This window comes from Ascaphus truei, chromosome 1 (genome assembly GCF_040206685.1).
Source record: "Ascaphus truei isolate aAscTru1 chromosome 1, aAscTru1.hap1, whole genome shotgun sequence".
Lineage (NCBI taxonomy): Eukaryota > Metazoa > Chordata > Amphibia > Anura > Ascaphidae > Ascaphus > Ascaphus truei.
The window spans coordinates 63524795-63534071 of NC_134483.1; the positions used below are offsets into that span (position 1 = coordinate 63524795).

The 9277-nt window shown below is 40.1% G+C and overlaps 1 long non-coding RNA gene across 1 annotated transcript; it reads right to left on the bottom strand.

Annotated features, from left to right (window-relative positions):
• Positions 1-4624: 4624 nt before the first annotated feature.
• Positions 4625-7921, bottom strand: LOC142469063 (uncharacterized). The gene is made up of 3 exons (XR_012788952.1): positions 7772-7921; positions 6663-6718; positions 4625-5376 (listed from the first exon to the last, which is right to left on the bottom strand). It is a non-coding gene; the product is annotated as an uncharacterized LOC142469063 (long non-coding RNA).
• Positions 7922-9277: the final 1356 nt, after the last annotated feature.

The following is a 9277-nucleotide window of genomic DNA, read 5'->3' on the forward strand; positions in this document are numbered from 1 at the left end:
TAAATGTATTAGCACTGTTGAAATGGAGAGAGAGAGACACCGCTGGATATCTCCACGGTGGTGCATACTTTTGAGCTCTTCTTCTCACTTGTTAAGGGATCAATCCATCCACTAAACTGACATTAATTATATTTATTGATGTTTGAACTCTAAGAAGTTGAAGTTATAGAAAAAGAAAGAAAGTAATTATGTGAACAAAACCTGTGTTACATATATAGAAACAACATCTTTTACAATTATGTCTGATCCTATTGGATTAGACATACTTGTGAAATACTCAAACTCAAGACTAATGTGAAAAAATGAAATACAGTAATGTATCCATTGTCCTAGCTGTTGGCAGCAGTGAGCCCAGAAGACCCACACTAATCTGTGGTGATAACAAAAGTAGCAACATTGTGTGCAAACTTGAAATTTTACTATCTAAGTGCTATCTAATGTTAAAAAAAGCTGTGTGTGCTGTGCATGCGCATAGTAAGTGAAACTTCTTTGTGTGTGTCTGTGTGTGTGTGAGTGTGTGAAAGTGTGAAAGTGTATGTCTGTGTGTGTGTGTGTCTGTGAGTGACAGTGTCTGTGTGACAGTGTGTGTGTGACAGGGTGTGTGACACAGGGGGTGTGGGTGGTCTGCGCTCCGTGTCCTCTTCTCCTCTGCTACCCATGCGCAACGCACTGCCGAGCACCAGAAGCCTCTGCGCATGCGCGCCGGAGAACTGAGCGATGCCAGCCGCTTCTGCGCATGCGTGGCGCCCGTCAGTGGCGCCATCACTACTGTGTATGCGCGGCATATGTCAGCGGGCGTGTGGGGGGAGCGGCGGCCGTTAGGATCGTGACATCATTTCCGTTTCAGATTTTCGTCTCCATGAAGGAGTTTTGTTCCATCAAAATTGACTAGGTGCCACTAAAGAAGTTTCACTTAAAAAAACTCAGTTCCACTCAGTACTGTGATGAAAATGTATTAGTGTATCAAATGAGTGCCATCAATTTAAGTAATAAAGGAACTACTTATATAATCTAAAATCTAATACAGTAGAAAGTAATCAAAAGCCTAAACTATCTTCACAACAACTACAATCCCCCCATTGCACTAATAAAAATATAATAATAATAACGTCAGATAGTATGACATCATCAGTAGCAACTTCAGTGATACCAAGTGGCAGTAGAAGTTGTGAGTTCTAATCCTGTTGGACCTCACAGACAGTGGGCCTCATGCAGTAAGCGACGATTATGTGAAATCGGCAAGCTTATCGATTAGTCATGTTATTGGCGTTTTTCCCTCTCCGTATGCAGTAAGTGCCGAATACATTCAAAATCAACCAGAAAACAAATCCGCCCACTCTCACGATGATGAGCCGATCACACACAGGTGTATCGGCGTGCGTGGCGGGGTGCTGTTAGGTTGCACAATCACAAATCTTGCTGAATCAGGCGAAACAAGCATGTTTTTGATTGCGCGCCATATTTAAAGGCAACGTGTACTGCTAATCATTCTCTGTGTTGTTGGGAGTGAGAGAGAGAGAGAGACGCACAGAGCTGGACGATTGAAGATTTGCATATTGACTGAGAGACTTGTTGTGTATTGGGTGAGCTTTGTCCTTTGTTGTTTTGTTTACATCTTTGTCTTGTTTTATATGTGGAAGTGGGTCGTGTGATTGCCTGTACATTTCTTGTCTGTTTTTTGTGAGTGCTGGAAGTATGCCCGCAAAGCGTGGGAAGAGTGATGCTGGTGGGAGTGGGAGTGCTACTCGTGGGAGTACGCGTCGGAGTGAACGTTCTGTTCAGGGGAGTGATGTTGCTGGTGCACCGAGTGGTGTTGCTGGGAGTGGGAGTGCTGTTGTTGGGAGTGGGAGTGCTGGTGCTGCGAGTGGTGTTGCTGGGAGTGGGAGTGCTGTTGTTGGGAGTGGGAGTGCTGTTGTTGGGAGTGGGAGTGCTGTTGCTGTGAGTGGGAGTGCTGGTGCTGGGAGTGGGAGTGCTGTTGCTGTGAGTGGGAGTGCTGGTGCTGGGAGTGCTGGTGCTAGGAGTGTGAGTGCTGGTGCTAGGAGTGTGAGTGCTGGTGCTAGGAGTGGGAGTGCTGGTGCTAGGAGTGGGAGTGCTGGTGCTGGGAGTGCTGCTGGTGGCGCAGTTGCTGATGGGGTGTCTGGTGGTGGCGTGCTTGCTGGTGGCCAGCTTTTGGAGGCTCTTCCATTGGAAGAAGGAGAGTCCAGTCAGCACCAGCCAAGCTCTGACCCTAAACCTGCTCGGAAAAAACGTGTGGAGAAGCCACGTAATCCTCGCTTCAATGACCAGGAAAATAGGGCTCTTGTCACTGGCATTCTGGAGCACTATGACAGTCTCTATGGACATTTAGTAGGTAAGTGTAACTTTACATTTATTATTCAAATACATGTGATCCTAGGTCATCTGAGTTTTGTTCATATGCAAATATGGGTACACAATATCTTTCTATGTTCATTAGTGTGGAAACACAGCTTTTTATCATGCCTTACAAGGACAAATAAACACAGGCGGTCAATTTGCCAGAACTGCATACAATATGAATGCAACCTTGCTTACATGTATAGGTTTAGTAGTGAATGCTCATGTGCTGCACATATTACACATAAAACAGCATGTTTGCTATCTCTTGGAACAGCTAGCAGTGTAGGAAACTGGTGCTTATATTATTATTAATTTACCTCATATCTTTTATATGTTTTTCAAGGGCGGACAAGTGCAGCAAGCAAAAAAGAAATGTGGGACACAATAGTCATTGGTGTCAATGCCTGTGGGAATAGTGTCAGGGACAAGTATCATTGTCGGAAAAGATTTGATGATATTAGGTCCAAATTGAAAAAGAAAATACAAGACCAACGCGTGCATGCTACTGGCACTGGAGGTGGGCCCACACCACAACGTCTCATATTGACTCCATTGGAGGAGCTGCTTCGGCCAAAATTACTTACCGTCGTCGTGGAAGGCTTGGCTGGTGACCGTGACATTGGAATTTATCCGTCACAATTTCCAGCAGGTGATAAATATTACTGTACTAGGCGTGTCGTTGCTTACAGTTATTTTGCATATTTACACTGCTTTTTATACTGTCTTCACAATATAAGCATACCTGCATCTATATATGTATATGTCTGATTCTGTATATATATATCTCAAAATAGACATATATGTAGTAGTCCTACTAAAAGCAGTAACTAATATAGCACGTGCCATTGCGTGCTCATTTACATGTGAATTCCCAAAATGCATAGCTGCAGTGGAAGCAATTGATGGTGGGCGAAGATGGGGAACAACAGGGTAGTACACATGTGTAACACATGTTCATGAGAAATTATTAGTAGCTACAGGTACAGAACAGAAATATGTATCATATTATTGTGTATTTTATTGATTTTACTCCGACAAACATGACATTACTGCCTATTTTAAGCATGCATCAAAGAAATTGCATGTAACGGCCTACAAACATCACTGGCACTAACACATCTATAGTTGCTTATGAAAAGGTCCATTTTTGCTTTATGTCATATACAGACAGCATAATGAGGCACACGTATCATATGTTATGTCATTGTTTTCATAACTTAAACACTGCAGATGACTACTTAGCTCATCTACCATTGTGTTAAAGCAGCTGCAATTAATATCTCATCACAGCATACACTTCAACAGAGGGGGTGGGGTTCAGCACACACACTAATTACAGCCTCATTTCACGGTCAACTTAGTTCACACCATTTGCACCTGTTTCAAGTCATTGAAAGGTGTGGCTGATTAGGCTTTTTGGGGAAGGGAATACCTTTCTTACAACCTGAATAGCACAACTGAAGTTAATCACACTCATTTGAAAGCTTAACTCTAGCTACTAAATGCCCCAACAACTCATTACTTATCAAAGCGTACGTCACACATTAGTTCACTCATATCTATAGTTGAACTACTATGAAAGACACATTATCACACACTGCATGTGTTGTCTTGTTGAGTCACAGCCACATTCAGGTGTGCCACATCTTCGATTAATGTACCACACATATCCTCTACCAAAAACAACACTTTTTGCAATATGACCACCTTCATGATAACCATTGTGAATGGTCATCTCATGATAGTTATGTACATTATGATACTGATATCACTACACAACATATGATTTTTATGTACTCATTTAATCTATTTATCCTCACGCATTACTGCAGAAACATAGTATGTTGTATGTTAGGGAACTCAAAAATTCTAAGTACACAGGCATGTACAGTGTTATTACAACTATTTATGTTCACTTTCACACACATTTTCGGTTAAGGAACTGATGTTGTTAGTTAATCATAAATACAGAACATACAATAAGTGTTTGTTCAATATTTACACATGTAAATGTAAAACTTATGTTATTGTTATATATAGTTGCCCCTGGAGGACATGTGTCACCTGAGATGGAACAAGTGTCTTCACCTGGGTCAGCCAGCTCAACACTACTAGAAGGTGAGTGTATCATTTGCTGGCCATATAATATGTGCTCTTCTATATGTTATGTTGTCATGTGCATTATTTGTTTTGCACATCTTTAAATAGGATTACTTAGTGTCAGTGAAAATTAAGTGTAAGGCAACATGTATTGTGTTAGTGATGTTAATTATCATGTAGGACTTCTGAGTTTAGAGCAACTTTTCATTCATTCATATTTCATACTGAGTCCAAACATTATTCGTAAGTCAAGGTAGTTTTTAATGAGGTTATAAAACGTATGCTAACATGTTAGGTGTTACTTAGGACACAGTACAATTACATAGTAACACAGCATACATTAACATGCCATTTAATAATGTGTACATTTCTTTTTAGAACATCATGGTGATGAGGATGATGAGTATGATGAGGATGACGCCACAGAAGAGACTGAAATACAATCATGTGACCATGAAGAGGTGCCAATAGAAACTGTTGTACCGCCAAATCGTCCATCAACTTCCACATACGATGCAATTGTAGCTTCAGAGGGAAAAATAGTGGACGCAGAAAATCGTCGCCATTCAGACATGATGACAGTGCTGGAAAGGATGATTGGACTGCAGGAAGAAACAGTATCACAATTGGCACATCTCCACAGAGTCTTCATTGAAGTGCCTAAACAGTTGCAAAAAATCAACACCTCATTCGAAGCATTAGTTGTTCAGCAAACACAAGCTAATTACTGGAGAATGACTAATGTACCACAATTCAACACCTCCCAGCCAGGATCTGTTCATGCAGGTCAGTTTTCACCACATTCATCTGATATTCATTCACCAGGCCCAAATGTTACCGGTCAAGTAGCAGACATTGCTGTGCAGGTTCCTGATGACATCCTACCGCTGCCATCTGTACAAATTCAGCAGCAGACACCTACAAAGGAGGCGACAAAAACAAAACAAGACACACATGAAACAGACCAACCATCACTTGTGCAGTGTCTACCAACTTGCTCACATGTGTCACTGGGCACAAGCCCTGTCCGTGAACAGTCACTACCCAAAAGCCCTGTAGGTGAGTCGCTGCCCAAAAGCCCTGTAGGTGAATCGCTGCCCAAAAGCCCTGTAGGTGAGTCGCTGCCCAAAAGCCCTGTAGGTGAATCGCTGCCCAAAAGCCCTGTAGGTGAATCGCTGCCCAAAAGCCCTGTAGGTGAATCACTGCCCAAAAGCCCTGTAGGTGAGTCACTGGCCACAAGCCCTGTAGGTGAGTCACTGGCCACAAGCCCCGTAGGTGAACAGTCACTGGCCACAAGCCCTGCCCGTGAAGTGCCAGAGGCCACTCAAAGTGGCTCTGTTGTGCCTAAAGTTGGTGGCAAAAGAAAAAGGAAAATTCAAGAGACAACAAGCAGGCCTGTTACTCGCTCGCAAAAGGAACAAAAAAAATAAATGTTATAATTCAGAAAATATGTCTTTGGCCTTGTTTTGTTGACTTCAGATTATCTAATTACTATTGTATGTATGCTGAAGACTGTGTTGTTTCCAAACTTTCAACTATGTTCTTGTACACGTGAAGTTTTGGAAATGTTAACACTCATAATTAATTGTGTTATAAATATTTATGTTGTAATCGTCTGTTCAGTAATGGTCCACCAGGAGCCAGTTGCTAAGTTTAGAGAAGCTGCCATTGACTTTGCAGCAAAACATTGCATTTGGGTGTGTTAATTGATGTAAGAATTGCATATGCATATTAGTCACATGCAATTATTAAAACACCTAAGTAAGTGCAAACATCTTTCTTGTACGTGTACAGCAGGATTATGTGTAAATTATTACTTACCTTTGCCTTGCTTGGCCATTGTAATTTTGTCCTTTAATCAGTTGTGTGTTCGTTTCTATAACATCTCAGAATGTATAATAATATATATACACACACACACACACACACACACACTGAGTGAGTGTGAGTGTGAGTGTGTGAGTGTGTATATATATATATATATATATATATATATATATATATATATATATATATAGATATAGATATATATATATATAGTACTATATAAACTGGTATACACAAACTAATACACTTCATGCTTCCTTGTGAAAACACTATTTTAATAATACAGGCCTAATGTTTGAGAAATATCCTAAGTATGAGACTCTAACAGTATTGTGCTTAAACAAATGTTTATTACTTAATTCAATCATGTTTCTCACCATTTAAATAGGTTTCATACAAGGTATACTTAATGCCATCAATGTTGTGTGTACTCCTGCAATATAAAAAAAAAAAAAATATTATATATAAATATATATATATTTTTATAAGAGATATATTTATATATATATATATATATATATATATATATATATATATATATATATATATATATATATACACACGTATTTAAACTCATGCAGACAGGGAGTTAAACAGACTTTCACATACACACAGAAATGTAAGCGGGGAAAAAACATTTCTTTTTGCAGGTGTGTTTTTACTGATATGCCTGGCTAAGAAATATTTTCACACACTGGTCTTTGTTAGTTTTCAAAAAAACACTATGTGAACGCATTCACAGTCTAGGGATGTTTTTCACAAACGAGATAAAAGAAGGAGAAATGTTTCTCCCACAGTCCCATATCACGAACCACAACTGTTAACCCAATTAGACAAACAAATCCAATTGGCGTTTGAAATAAGGAGTCAAAGTAGTTAGTTTTGTTGACCTTGACAAGGAAAAACAGGAGTTTGTTAGCCATTCAGCACATTCATTTTGATGAGCAAATAACACAGACCTGCACACAGCTTTTGTGCTACTCAGACATGGCTGATGAATTCGTTAACAATATTAATCCCCTTTTAGGGTATAAGTACATGATCTGTGAAGCCATCTTGAACAGTCGCGGACAGAAAGCAAGCACACGCCAAATCGATGATTTCATTCGAGCAAAATATCCTTATTACCAAGACCGTAAGCATGCACGGAATTTTAATTCCTCAATAAGATTCACTTTATCAAGTAATGACTTTTTTGAACGTGACCAGGATAAGCTACAACACACCTATGGTTTCTGGAAGATTGCCCCGGAAAAACAATTTCTCCTGAAAGACGGCACTTATATTGTCGTGAAAGGCATATTTATTCCTAATGGCAATAGCAATGTATCCGCTACTACTGATCCGTTTGAATCGATACGTGCTGCAATATCTGCAGCCTCCATTCCTGAAACCCACATTGTACAAGAACAAAAGTACTATGATTATGTACCAAGCCTTTCAGCTGAAATTGCATTGGAATGGGAACCGGAAGAAATGAACCTACCTCCCGACCAATTATTTGAAGAAAGCAGTGGCGATTCCTATGAGCGCATCCTGGAGGAGATATGTGCCATACTGGATTCAGCGGTTGGGTTAAGCGTGGATGAAAATGGCTTGCATTTCTGGAGCGACCAGTTGCAGCCAGGCGAAGAGTTAATTCTAGAAGAATGGTAAATATAACAATCGTTATGCGTTGACTCTGCGTTTAAATTTTTTTTTTTTTTGTAACCACCATTTTCACTTTCAATGCGTGGATACAGCGTAACATTGCAGACTGCATAACATGTAGCGATCACAAACAAATTGTTTCCTAATACAATATAGTAGGACCTGAAAGAGTAGTACACATTGCTGACGGAATAAATATACGTACTTTCCTATCCCTTTAAACATATTAGCAACATTTTACCATTACTCTAACACATACCTGTTTTGTTATCATGCAACATCTACAACATTGAAAACCGGGTCCACCACGTATGACGTGGGACCCTTGTCATGGGCCAAGGCGTCCTTAAAAAGGATTAGTGATGTAAGTCCCGCCCCCAAGCGACGTGCGCGCCTCAAAGCCTATTGGCTGTCATGTTTTGTTATAGTAACGGTAACTGCAGTGTGTGATGCGTGCGGCTCAGTGTTTGTAGGCGTACCCTGGGCGTTAGCCGAATGTTAATTGAGTGGGAGGAGTGTTAGCGTGCGTTTCACGCTGGCTTAACATGACGTCACACGTATTGCATTTGCGCATTGTGTTATCGGCCGTGCTTTCTGTTCAAACACGTCTGTTTAAAAAGAATACAGATGTACTCGTTTAGAACGAATGTAGTTTCGTCTTCATTGTATTTGAAATAAAGATGTTATGTTTACTGGTATTTTCAACATGTATTGAACGCACAACGTACGCTTTGTTTTGCGCATGCGCTAACAGTTAGTGGAGCCAAGCGTGAAGTGCGTGCGCACACAAAGATGTGCGCGCACATCTTTCAGTATACAGGCAACGTTCACTTCTTATACATAGTTATGCCTGCTACAAATTTAAAGAAACATTACATACTGATGAACAGTTTTACTTCTAACATATAAGTGACTGACGTGTGTATCTACACAATCATATAGAGCTGCGTAACGCGTTGTCACGGATGCATATCTAGTAAGGTGCCATCTTTGACCATCATGTGTTTGCTGTATTTCAGAGATGTCGGGGAAGATACAATCGGATCAATGTATGATTTCAGAAGAGTCTACCTTTATATGAGATGATTGTGAGGAGGAGCCACCGACTACTATACTACATATGGAACTAATTTTATATTGCTTGCAGCGCTTATTAACAAACAATTAAAAATGTGATACCCTTATGCCTATATTGCATAAGCACTTAATTAACATAATGATGTTGCAAAAGAGTGCCTCATGAATTTTTATTGAGTGTTCTTTAATGACTACTAACATTTTATGACATGGTGTGTTTTATATATAACAACCATTCCCACTCTGCTAACACATTTGTGTATTC